This window comes from Arachis hypogaea, chromosome 5 (assembly GCF_003086295.3).
Source record: "Arachis hypogaea cultivar Tifrunner chromosome 5, arahy.Tifrunner.gnm2.J5K5, whole genome shotgun sequence".
Taxonomy (NCBI): domain Eukaryota; kingdom Viridiplantae; phylum Streptophyta; class Magnoliopsida; order Fabales; family Fabaceae; genus Arachis; species Arachis hypogaea.
In genome coordinates this window covers 72,504,100-72,517,825 of record NC_092040.1, presented here as the reverse complement: position 1 = coordinate 72,517,825, position 13,726 = coordinate 72,504,100, and the positions used below count along the sequence as shown (strand labels likewise).

The 13,726-nt window shown below is 38.7% G+C and overlaps 1 non-coding gene across 1 annotated transcript; it reads left to right on the top strand.

The window, feature by feature from the left end:
- The first annotated feature begins 1,402 nt into the window (after positions 1-1,402).
- Positions 1,403-1,506, top strand: LOC112804741 (small nucleolar RNA R71). Its single transcript, XR_003203357.1, has one exon. It is a non-coding gene; the product is annotated as a small nucleolar RNA R71 (small nucleolar RNA).
- Positions 1,507-13,726: the final 12,220 nt, after the last annotated feature.

The following is a 13,726-nucleotide window of genomic DNA, read 5'->3' as shown; positions in this document are numbered from 1 at the left end:
CATCACATTCATCAAGTTGAGGAACAAGTGATATCTTAGAACAAGAATAAGCTGAATTGAATAGAAGAACAATAGTAAATTGCATTAATACTCGAGTTACAGCAGAGCTCCACACCTTAATCTATGGTGTGTAGAAACTCTACCGTTGAAAATACATAAGAACAAGGTCTAGGCATGGCCGAACGGCCAGCCTCCCAAAGAGGGTTCAATCATAAAAACATGATCAAAAGATGATCCGAAGATTGAAAGATTCCCCAAATACAATAGCAAAAGGTCCTATTTATAGAGAACTAGTAGCCTAGGGTTTACAGAAATGAGTAAATGACGTAAAAATCCACTTCCGGGCCCACTTGGTGTGTGCTTGGGCTGAGCATTGAAGCTTCCATGTGTAGAGACTTTTCTTGGTGTTAAACGCCAGCTTTTGTGCCAGTTTGGGCGTTTAACTCCCACTTTTGTGCAAGTTCCGGTGTTTAACGCCGGGAATTCTGAAGCTGAGTTGGAACGCCTATTTGGGCCATCAAATCTCGGGCAAAGTATGAACTATTATATATTGCTGGAAAGCCCTGGATGTCTACTTTCCCACGCAATTAAGAGCGCGCCAATTGGGCTTCTGTAGCTCTAGAAAATTCACTTCGCGTGCAGGGAGGTCAGAATCCAACAGCATCTGCAGCCCTTTTCAGCCTCTGAATCAGATTTTTGCTCAGGTCCCTCAATTTCAGCCAGAAAATACCTGAAATCACAGAAAAAAAACACAAACTCATAGTAAAGTCTAGAAAAGTGAATTTTAAATAAAAACTAATAAAAATATAATAAAAACTAACTAAAACATACTAAAAGCATACTAAAAACAATGCCAAAAAGCGTATAAATTATCCGCTCATCAGGTTTGCCATTGCTGAACCTGTTTCTTTCACCATTATGAAAGCCTTGTTGAGGCTTTTGTTGATCCTTCCATGAGAAATTTGGATGATTACTCCATGATGAATTATAGGTGTTTCCATAAGGTTCACCCATGTAATTTACCTCTGCCATTGCAGGGTTCTCAGGATCACAAGCTTCTTCTTCAGAAGATGCCTCTTTAGTACTGTTGGATGCATTTTGCCATCCATTCAGACTTTGAGAAATTATGTTGACTTGCTGAGTCAACACTTTGTTCTGAGCCAATATGGCATTTAGAGCATCAATTTCAAGAACTCCCTTCCTCTGAGGCATCCCATTATTCACGGAATTCCTCTCAGAAGTGTACATAAATTGGTTATTTGCAACCATTTCAATAAGTTCCTGAGCTTCTGCAAGCGTTTTCTTTAGGTGAATAGATCCACCTGTAGAATGGTCCAGTGACATCTTAGAAAACTCAGATAGACCATAATAGAATATATCAATCATGGTCCACTCTGAAAACATGTCAGAAAGACACTTTTTGGTCATCTTCTTGTATCTTTCCCAAGCTTCATAGAGGGATTCACCATCTTTTTGCTTGAAGGTCTAAACATCCATTCTAAGCTTGCTCAGCTTTTGAGGAGGAAAGAACTTAACCAAGAAGGTCGTGACCAGCTTATCCCAAGAGTCCAGGCTATCCTTAGGTTGTGAGTCCAACCATGTTCTAGCTCTATCTCTTACAGCAAAATGGAAAAGCATGAGCCTGTAGACTTCAGGATCTACTCCATTAGTCTTAACAGTCTCACAAATCTACAAAAAACTCAGTTAAAAACTGGTAGGGATCTTCTGATGGAAGTCCATGAAACTTGCAGTTTTGTTGCATCAAAGCAACTAATTGAGGCTTCAGCTCAAAATTGTTTGCTCCAATTGCAAGGATTGAGATGCTTCTTCCATCAAATTTGGAAGTAGGTGTAGTATAATCACGAAGCATCCTCCTTGCATTATTGTTCTTAGGTTCGGCTGCCATATTCTTTTCTTGTTCAAAAATTTCAATAAGGTTGTCTCTGGATTGTTGTAATTTAGCTTCTCTTAGTTTCCTCTTCAGAGTCCTTTCAGGTTCAGGATTAGCTTCAACAAGAATGCCTTTTTCCTTGTTCCTGCTCATATGAAAGAGAAGAGAACAGAAGAAGAAGAGGAATCCTCTATGTCACAGTATAGAGATTCCTTAATGTTAGTAGGAGAAGAAGGGAATATAGGAAGGAGAATCCAAACACAAAGGTTAGGATAGGAGCAGAGATTTGAGATGGAGAGAAGTGTTAGGAAATGAATAAATAAATAGAATAAGATGAGAGAGAAGTTTTCGAAAATAGTTTTTGAAAAGGAGTTAATGATTTTCGAAAATTAAAGGAGAAATAAAATTAAAATTAAAATTTAAAACAATTAATTAATTAAAAGAATTTTGAAAAGGAATGAGATATTTTCGAAAAATTGAGAAGGAAAATTAGTTATGTGGTTCTGAAAAAGATAAGAAACAAACAAAAAGTTAATTAGTTAGTTGAAAAAGATATTAAAATCAATTTTGAAAAGATAAGAAGATAAGAAGTTAGATAAGATATTTTGAAATCAAATTTTTTAAAAAGATATGATAAAAAGATATGATTATAAAGATATGGTTGAAAAAGATTTAATTTTTAAAATCAAAATTGATTACTTGACTAACAAGAAACTAAAAGATATGATTTTAGAATTTAAAGATTGAACCTTTCTTAACAAGAAAGTAACAAACTTCAAAGTTTTGAATCAATCACATTAATTGTTAGTAAAGCCTTTGAAAATCATGATTTAAAGATAAGAAAACGATTTTAAAATTCAAATTAAAAATTTTCAAAAAATAGTAAAAAAAAAACTGAAACAGAATTGTTTTTTTTTTTTTTGAAAAGATAAGATTTTTAAAGTTGAAAATTTGACTTGACTTATAAGAAATAGCTAAGTTTTTAAAAGATTTTTGACTAAGTCAACTCAAATTTTCGAAATTTTGAGAGAAATAAGGAAAAATATTTTTTTATTTTTGAATTTTTAATGATGAGAGAGAAAAACAACAAAAATGACTCACAACATAAAAATTATGAATCAAAACTCATGATGCATGCAAGAACACTATGAATGTCAAGATAAACACCAAGAACATTTTGAAAATCATGATGAACATCAAGAACATATTTTTTTGAAAAATTTTTTATGCAAAGAAAACATGCAAGACACCAAACTTAGAAATCTTTAATGCTTAGACATTATGAATGCAAAAATGCACATGAAAAACAATAAAAGACACAAAACAAGAAAACATCAAAATCAAACAAGAAGACTTACCAAGAACGACTTGAAGATCATGAAGAACAATATGAATGCATGGATTTTCGAAAATTGCAAGAGCAAGATGAATATGCAATGGACACCAAACTTAAAACATGACACAAGACTCAAACAAGAATCACAAAATATTTTTGGTTTTTATGATTTTATGATTTTTTTGTATTTTCTTTTATTTTTTTTGAAAAACATATAGGAAAAAGAAAATAAGAAATTCAAAATTTTTAAGGAGAATTCCAGGAATCTTTCAATGTTAGCCTAAAGCTCCAATCCAAGGGTTGGGCATGGCTTAATAACCAGCCAACTTTAGGATACATAGTTCAAGCATGTGAAGACAAAGCCTCAATTCAAAAGAATTAGACATGGCTTTACAGCAAACTAGGCTTTAACATATTACATGAAACTCTAGAATTCATTCTTAAAAACTTTGAAAATTTTCGAAAACAGGTGATAAATTTTTGAAAGATTTTTTGAAAAAAATTTTTTGAAAAGAAATTTACCTAATCTGAGCAACACGATGAACCGTCAGTTGTCCAAACTCAACAATCCTCGGCAACGGCGCCAAAAACTTGATAGGCAAAATTGTGATCATCAACAATGGCTCCAAAAACTTGGTGCTCTCAAACGTGAATCACACTTTGTCACAACTCCGCACAACTAACCAGCAAGTGTATTGGGTCGTCCAAGTAATAAACCTTACGTGAATAAGGGTCGATCCCATAGAGATTGTTGGTATGAAGCAAGCTATGGTCATCTTGTAAATCTCAGTCAGGTAGATAATAAATGGTGATAGAGTTTTCGAATAATAATAATAAATAAACAGAAAATAAAGATAGAAAAACTTATGTAGATCATTGGTGAGAATTTCAGATAAGTGCATAGAGATGCTTGTTCCTGTTGAATCTCTACTTTCCTACTGCTTTCTTTCAATCCTTCTTATTCTTTTCCATGGCAAGCTGTATGTAGGGCATCACTGTTGTCAATGGCTACATCCCATCCTCTCAGTGAAAAAGTTCCAAATGCTCTGTCACGGCATGACTAATCATCTATCGGTTCTCGATCATGTCGGAATAGAATCCATTAATTCTTTTGCGTTTGTCATCACGCCCAACAATCGCAAGTTTGAAGCTCATCACAGTCATTCAATCCCAGAATCCTACTCGGAATACCACAGACAAGGTTTAAACTTTCCGGATTCTCATGAATGCCGCCATCAATTCTAGCTTATACCACGAAGACTCTGATCTCACAGAATGGAAGGCTTGGTTGTCAGTCGAGGGGCAACCATGCGTCGTGCATCAGGAGTCCAAGAGATACACACTCTAGCTCTCGCTTGTAGAACGGGAGTGGTTGTCAGGCACGCGTTCATAAAGATGGATGATGATGAGTGTCATGGATCATCACATCCATCAGGTAGAAGTACGAATGGTATGTTAGAATAGGAATAAATTGAATTGAATAGAAAATAGTAGTACTTGCATTAAAACTTGAGGTACAGCAGAGCTCCACACCCTTAATCTATGGTGTGTAGAAACTCCACCGTTGAAAATACATAAGTGATTGTCCAGGCATGGCCAAATGGTCAGCCCCCAAAACGTGATCAATAGTCTCCTAAGATGAACAATAGAATAAAACTGAGACCAAAGATGTCTAATACAATAGTAAAGTGTCCTATTTATACTAGACTAGCTACTAGGGTTTACAGAAGTAAGTAATTAATGCAGAAATCCACTTCTAGGGCCCACTTGGTGTGTGCTTGTGCTGAGCTTGAGCTTTACACGTGCACAGGCTTCTTTTGGAGTTGAACGCCAAGTTGTAACGTGTTTTTGGCATTCAACTCTGGTTCGTGACGTGTTTCTGTCATTTTACTCCAGAATGCAGCATGGAACTGGCGTTGAGTGCCAGTTTACGTTATCTAATCTTGAATAAAGTATGGACTGTTATATATTGCTGGAAAGCGCTAGATATCTAGTTTCCAACGCCGTTGAGAACGCGCCATTTGGAGTTCTGTACCTCCAAAAACTCTATTTCGAGTGCAGGGAGGTCAGAATCCAACAGCATCAGCAGTCCTTTGTCAGCCTCCTATCAGAGTTTTGCTCAGGTCCCTCAATTTCAGCCAGAAAATACCTGAAATCACAAAAAAACACACAACTCATAGTAAAGTCCAGAAATGTGATATTAGCATAAAAACTAATGAAAACATCCCTAAAAGTAACTAGATCCTACTAAAAACTACCTAAAAACAATGCCAAAAAGCGTATAAATTATTCGCTCATCAATGAACATCAAGAATATATTTTTGAAAATTTTTAAGAAAAGAAAGGCATGCAAGACACCAAACTTAGAAATTTTGAATGTTTAGACACTCTGGATTCGAAAATGCATATGAAAAACAACATAAAACACGAAACAAGAAAATCATAAGATTAAACAAAGAAAATCATCAAGAACAACTTGAAGATTAAGAAAGAACACATGATGAATTTTAAAAAATCTAAGAAAGAGAGACATGCAAGACACCAAACTTAAAATTGGACAGTAGACTCAAACAAAAAACATAAAATTTTTTTGGTTTTTATGATTTTATTAAATTTTTTTGTATTTTTCAAGAATAAAAAATAAAAAGCTTAAACATAAAATAAAATTACCAAATCTAAGCAACAAGATGAACTGTCAGTTGTCCAAACTTGAACCATCCCCGACAACGGCACCAAAAACATGGTGCACGAAATTGCAATAACAGTTTTGCAACTCCGCACAACTAACTAGCAATTGCACTGGGTCGTCCAATTAATAAAACCTTAAGCGAGTAAGGGTCGATCCAACAGAGATTGTCGGCTTGAAGCAAGCTATGGTCATCCTGTAAATCTTAGTCAGGCGGATTCAAATGGTTTTTAGGTTTTGATAATTAAAGATAAATAAAACGTAAATTAAAATAAAGATACTTATGTAATTCATTGGTGGGAATTTCAGATAAGCGTTTGGAGATGCTTTGTTGCTTCTGAACCTCTACTTTCCTATTTTCTTCATCCAATCATGTGTGCTCCCTTCAGTGAAAATGGTCCAAGTACGGTTTTCGCACGGCTAATCATCTGTCAGTTCTCACTTGTGTCGGAATAGGATCTCCCTATCCTTTTGCACACTGTCACTGTGCCCAACATTTGCGAGTTTGAAGCTTGTCACCGTCATCCCCTCCCAGATCCTACTCGAAATACCACAGACAAGGTTTAGACTTTCCGGATCTCAGGAATGCTGCCAATGGGTTCTAGCCTATACCATGAAGATTCTAATCTCACGGATTCGAATGCTCTGTTGTCAGGAGAGGTGAGTCAAATCTGTGGATCAGAGACCCAAGAGATTATACTCTGACTGTCGTCCAATGACTACGTTGAACATCATGTAGACCGCTTGTGGTTGTCAGGCACGTGGATCTTGGCTAAGTGAGTAACGAAGATAATGGGTGATTGTCATAGGTCACCCCTTCATTCTGACTTAACTGAATTAAGTACGAGAGTATATCTTGGAGAAGAAGTAAGCGTGAATTAAAAGAGAAATAATAGTACTTGCATTAATTCATGAAGAACAGTAAAGCTCCGCACCTTAATCTGTGAGGTGTAGAAACTCCACCGTTGGAAAATACATAAGAGAAAAAGGTCTAGGCATGGCCGAATGGCCAGCCTCCCAAATATAAAAATGGCATAAGCTCCCTAATACATAGTAAAAAGTGCTATTTATACTAAACTAGTTACTAGGGATTACAGAAAATAAGTAACTAAGTGCAAATAGTGCAGAAATCCACTTTCGGGGGCCCACTTGGTGTGTATTTGGGTTGAGCTTTGAAGCTTTCATGTGCATAGGCCATTATGGAGTTAAATGCCAGATTGGATGCCAGTTTGGGCGTTTAACTCCAGTTCTGGTGTCAGTTCCAGCGTTTAACGCCAAAAAAGGTCTCTGGTGGGCGTTTGGATGCCAAATCGGGCCATCAAATCTCGGGCAAAGTATGAATTATTATACATTGCTAGAAAGCCCAAGATGTCTACTTTCCAACACAATTGAGAATGTACCAATTGGGCTTCTATGGCTCCACAAAATCCACTTCGAGTGCAGGAGGGTCTGAATCCAACAGCATCTGCAGTCCTTTCTCAGCCTCTGGATCAGACTTTTGCTCAGGTTCCTCAATTTTAGCCAGAAAATACCTAAAATTATAGAAAAACACACAAACTCATAGTAAAGTCCAGAAATGTGATTTTTGCACAAAAACTAATAAAAATATATTAAAAAGTAACTAAAACATACTAAAAACTACCTAAAAACAATGCCAAAAAGCGTATAAATTATCCGCTCATCATCAGCCACGCGTATGCGTCGCTGAACAATTCCTAGTCACGCGTACGCGTCGCTTGCCACTTGCACTGGTCACGCTGGTTCTGCGACGCGCACGCATGGGTGATTCGTACGTGTCACCTAAATACAAGATAACTATGGCAATTTACACCTCATTTTGAAGCCCCGAATGTTAGCTTTCTAATGCAACTGGAACCGCCTCATTCAGATCTCTGTAGCTCGAGTTATGATCGATTTAGTACGAAGAGGTCAGGATTAACAACTTAGCAATTCCTTCAATTTCTTGTATTTGTTCCACTTTTGCATGCTTCCTTTCCATCCTCTAAGCCATTCCTGCCCTATAAACCCTGAAAACACTTAATAAAAATATTACAGCATCGAATGGTAATAAGAGAGGATTAAAATGAGAAAATTTAAGGCCAAAGAAGCATGTTTTCAATTATAGGACAAAATTAGGAAGGAAAATGTAAAACATCCGAATTCTATGTATAAGTGTGAGAATAATGGATAAATTCCACTCAATTCAATATAAAATCAATCATAAAATAGTAGTTTATCAGTCAACTCCCCTTCCCCATTAATTTTTTCTTCAATTCCCCACTCAACACCCCAACCCCACCATTCATTTGATCATTCCATTTTCCCTCTCCCCCTATCTGAACCCCTGCCCCCCTCTATCTATGTAAACTAACCTTTCACCCCCAATTTTACCATAACAAACAACTCCCGTCCTCTCATTTTTTACTTACCCCCAAACTAATCCCTCTCTTCTTTTTTCACACACAAAACCCCTTCTTATATTTTATTTATTTTATTCTACTATTTCTCATATTTTTGTTCAGCTTCCATTATTCTTTTCCTTCCTACTTCACCCTTTTTTCTTACCCCCCTCACATACTCCTTTTTATTTTATTTATATTCCCCATATTTTTCCATTCCCTTCCACCATCTTTTTCTTTCTTTTTTTACCACCATTTCTTTCATTTTTCCTACTATTTTCTTTTCTTTTGCTCGAGGACGAGCAACTTTCTAAGTTCGGTGTGGCCATGCCGTTCTTTCTTCTTTTCACCTATTATTACCGTTGGAACCCAAGACCGGAGAGTCCTCCTCTAGGAAGAGGAGAGAGAAGTCCCCAATGATTGGTCCTTTTGATTCACATCGATTCAGCTCCAAGGTCCATGAGGACCACTTCCATGAGATCACTAGGCAGAAAAAAGGTGATTCCAGAGGTTCAGTTTGATCTTAAAACGGACGAGTACCTGGGGATACAGTCTGAGATCCAGAGGAGGGGCTCTTGTACAATGTGCAACCCAGTTACTGAGGTGGGCCAACTCATGATCCAAGAGTTCTACGCCAATGCTTGGGTGACTTACAAGCATGTGAAGGGCGTAAACCCCAACCCCAAGAACTGGCGTACCATAGTCTGAGGGCGAGGTCTTGATTTTAGTCCACAGAGTGTCAGAGAAACATTTCACCTGCCAGAGACTGGGGATGATGACAAGTCCTACACTGAGAGGGTCAAGAGGGACCGGAGGCCTGAGCAGATTCTCATGAACATATGCCTTTCGGAGGCCCATTGGAGGCTCAATTCATAGGGGCAGCCTGGCCAGTTGGGACGGCACGATCTGAAGCAGGTTGCTAGGGGATGGTTAGAGTTCATTCAGCGCTCCATCATCCCGATGAGCAACTGCTCTGAGGTTACTATAGACTGAGTAGTGATGATTCATTGTATCATGCTCGGTAATGATATAGAGGTGGAGCGAGTTATTCCACAAGGGATTTACAGTATTACCTCTAATGCCTCCACCAATGCCAGACTGGCATTCTCGCACCTGATTTTCCACCTCTGTGATGCTTCCAAGGTGTGGATTGATCGTGATACTCTCATCCCCATTAAGAGGCCCATCTCCAAGAAGACTGGTGCGCGAAATTGTGAACAAATACTTTTTCACAACTCTCATAATCCCCGGTCATGAACCCCAAAAACTTGGTAGCTCAATACCATGGCATTACACAACTTCGCACAACTAACCAGCAAGTGCACTGGGTCATCCAAGTAATAAACCTTACGCGAGTAAGGGTCGATCCCACGGAGATTGTTAGTATTGAAGCAAGCTATGGTCATCTTGTAAATCTTAGTCAGGCAAACTCAAATAGTAATGGTGATGAACGAAAATAACACAAAGGTAAAGATAGAGATACTTATGTAATTCATTGGTAGGAACTTCAGATAAGCGCATGAAGATGCCTTCCCTTCCGTCTCTCTGCTTTCTTACTGTCTTCATCCAATCCTTCTTACTCCTTTCCATGGCAAGCTTAAGCAAGGGTTTCACCGTTGTCAGTGGCTACCTCCCATCCTCTCAGTGAAAGCGATTGCATATGCTCTGTCACAGCATAGCGGAATTCATCTGTCGGTTCTCAATCAGGCCGGAATAGAATCCAGTGATTCTTTTGCGTCTGTCACTAACGCCCCGCCCTCAGGAGTTTGAAGCACGTCACAGTCATTCAGTCATTGAATCCTACTCAGAATACCACAGACAAGGTTAGACCTTCCGGATTCTCTTGAATGCTGCCATTAGTTCTCGCCTATACCACGAAGATTCTGATCTCACGGAATGGTTGGCTCGTTTGTCAGACGAGCACTCGGTTGTCAGGCGATCAACCATGCATCGTGCAATCAAGAATCCAAGAGATATTCACTAGAGCCTTGGTTGCTTGTAGAACAAGAGTGGTTGTCAGTCACCTTGTTCATAGGTGAGAATGATGATGAGTGTCACGGATCATCACATTCATCAAGTTGAAGAACAAGTGATATCTTGGATAAAGAACAAGCGGAATTGAATGGAAGAACAACAGTAATTGCATTAATACTCGAGGTACAGCAGAGCTCCACACCTTAATCTATGGTGTGTAGAAACTCCACCGTTGAAAATACATAAGAACAAAAGTGATCATTGGTTTCGGTCCCAGAGAGGGAACCAGAAGAACCAAGATGAAAATACAATAGTAAAAGGTCCTATATATAGAGAACTAGTAGCCTAGGGTGTACAGAGATGAGTAAATGACATAAAAATCCACTTTCGGGCCCACTTGGTGTGTGCTTGGGCTGAGCAATGAAGCAATTTCGTGTAGAGACTCTTCTTGGAGTTAAACGCCAGCTTTTATGCCAGTTTGGGCGTTTAACTCCCATTTAGGTGCCAGTTCCAGCGTTTAACGCTGGAAATTCTGTAGGTGACTTTGAACGCCGGTTTGGGCCATCAAATCTTCGGCAAAGTATGGACTATCATATATTGCTGGAAAGCCCAGGATGTCTACTTTCCAACGCCGTTGAGAGCGCGCCAATTGGGCTTCTGTAGCTCCAGAAAATTTACTTTAAGTGCAGGGAGATCAGAATCCAACAGCATCTGCAGTCCTTTTCAGTCTCTGAATCAGATTTTTGCTCAGGTCCCTCAATTTCAGCCAGAAAATACCTGAAATCACAGAAAAACACACAAACTCATAGTAAAGTCCAGAAAAGTGAATTTTAGCTAAAAACTAATAAAAATATACTAAGAACTCAACTAAAACTACCAAAAACATACTAAAAACAATGCCAAAAAGTGTATAAATTATCCGCTCATCACAACACCAAACTTAAATTGTTGCTTGTCCCCAAGCAACTGAAAATCAAACAAGATAAAAAGAAGAGAATATACTATAGACTCCAAATTATCAATGAAACTAAGCTCCAAATTAGATGAGCGGGACTAGTAGCTTTTTGCCTCCGAACAGTTTTGGCACCTCACTTTATCCTTTGAAATTCAGAATGATTGGCTTCTTTAGGAACTCAGAATCCAGATAGTGTTATTGATTCTCCTAGTTAAGTATGATGATTCTTGAACACAGCTACTTATTGAGTCTTGGCCGTGGCCCAAAGCATTCTGTCTTTCCAGTATTACCACCGGATACATACATGCCACAGACACATAATTGGGTGAACCTTTTCAGATTGTGACTCAGCTTTGCTAGAGTCCCCAATTAGAGGTGTCCAGGGTTCTTAAGCACACTCTTTTTGCCTTGGATCACAACTTTATTTCTTTCTTTTTCTTTCTTTTTCTCTTTCTCTCTCTTTTTTTTTTCGTATTCACTGCTTTTTCTTGCTTCAAGAATCATTTTTATGATTTTTCAGATCCTCAGTAACATGTCTCCTTTTTCATCATTCTTTCAAGAGCCAACAATTTTAACATTCATGAACAACAAATTCAAAAGACATATGCACTGTTCAAGCATACATTCAGAAAACAAAAAGTATTGTCACCACATCAAACTAATTAAGCTAGTTTTAAAGATGAATTTGAAATCCTGTACTTCTTGTTCTTTTGTGATAAAAACAGTTTTCTTTTAAGAAAGGTGATGGATTCATAGGACATTCATAACTTTAAGGCATAGACACTAAGACACTAATGATCATAAGACACAAACAGGGATAAACATAAAGCATAATTTTCGAAAAACAGAAAAATAAAGAACAAGGAGATTAAAGAACGGGTCCACCTCAGTGATGGCGGCTTGTTCTTCCTCTTGAAGGTCTTATGGAGTGCTTGAGCTCCTCAATGTCTCTTCCTTGTCTTTGTTGCTCCTCTCTCAGTTGTCCCATGTTGGAACTCAATTCTCCTAGGGAGGTGTTCAATTGCTCCCAATAGTCTTGTGGAGGAAAGTGCATCCCTTGAGGCATCTCAGGGATCCCATGATGAGAGGGGTCTCTTGTTTGCTCCATCCTTTTCTTAGTGATGGGCTTGAGGTCATGCCTTCTCAGTTGAACCGGTTTCCCTCTTGAATCTCTCTTTTATTGAACGCCCTCTTCACAAATGTCTATGAGGACTTGGTCCAACCTTTGATCAAATTTGACCCTTCTTCATGGCCACAACTTCATAGAAGTGGTCTTGATGCATCCTTGAGATGAATCTCTCCATCTCCCTTGACTCGGAGGTGAAAGCTTTTGCCTTCCCTTTCCTCTTTTTAGAGGTTTCTCCGGCCTTGGATGCCATAAATGGTTATGGAAAAACAAAAAGCAACGCTTTTACCACACCAAACTTAAAAGGTTTGCTCGTCCTCGAGCAAAAGAAGAAAGAAGAGAGTAGAAGAAGAAGGAATGAGGAAGAAGGGAATGGCTTTGTGTTTCGGCCATTATGGGTGGGTTTGTGTGGGAAAGTGGTTGAATTTGAATGGTGAGGTAGGAGAGGTTTTATAAAGGATGGAGGTGAGTGGTGAATGGTGAAGAAGAAGAGAGGGTGGTGGGGTTTGTGGGGATCCTGTGGGGTCCACAGATCCTTAGGTGTCAAGGAAAAGTCATCCCTGCACCAAATGGTATTCAAAAACATGTTTTGAGCCAATTCTGGCGTTAAACGCCGGGTTGGTGCCCATTTCTGGCGTTTAACGCCAGGTTCTTGCCCTTTCCTGGCGTTTAACGCCAGTCTGGTGCCCTTTTCTGGCGTTAAACGCCCAGAATGGTGCCAGACTGGGCGTTAAACGCCCAACTGCTAGCCTCACTGGCGTTTAAACGCCAGTGACTTCTTCCTCCAGGGTGTGCTATTTTTCTTCCTGTTTTGCATTCTGTTTTTGCTTTTTCAATTGATTTTGTGACTTCTCATGATCATTAACCTACAAAAAAACATAAAATAACAAAGGAAAATATATAAAATATAACATTGGGTTGCCTCCCAACAAGCGCTTCTTTAATGTCAGTAGCTTGACAGAGGACTCTCATGGAGCCTCACAGATACTCAGAGCCATGTAGGAACCTCCCAACACCAAACTTAGAGTTTGAATGTGGGGGTTCAACACCAAACTTAGAGTTTGGTTGTGGCCTCCCAACACCAAACTTAGAGTTTGACTGTGGGGGCTCTGTTTGACTCTGTTTTGAGAGAAGCTCTTCATGCTTCCTCTCCATGATGATAGAGGGATATCCTTGGGCCTTAAACACCAAGGATTCTTCATTCACTTGAATGATCAACTCTCCTCTATCAACATCAATCACAGCCTTTGCTGTGGCTAGGAAGGGTCTGCCAAGGATGATGGATTCATCCATGCTCTTTCCAGTCTCTAGGACTATGAAATCAGTAGGGATGTAATGGTCTTCAACCTTTACCAGAAC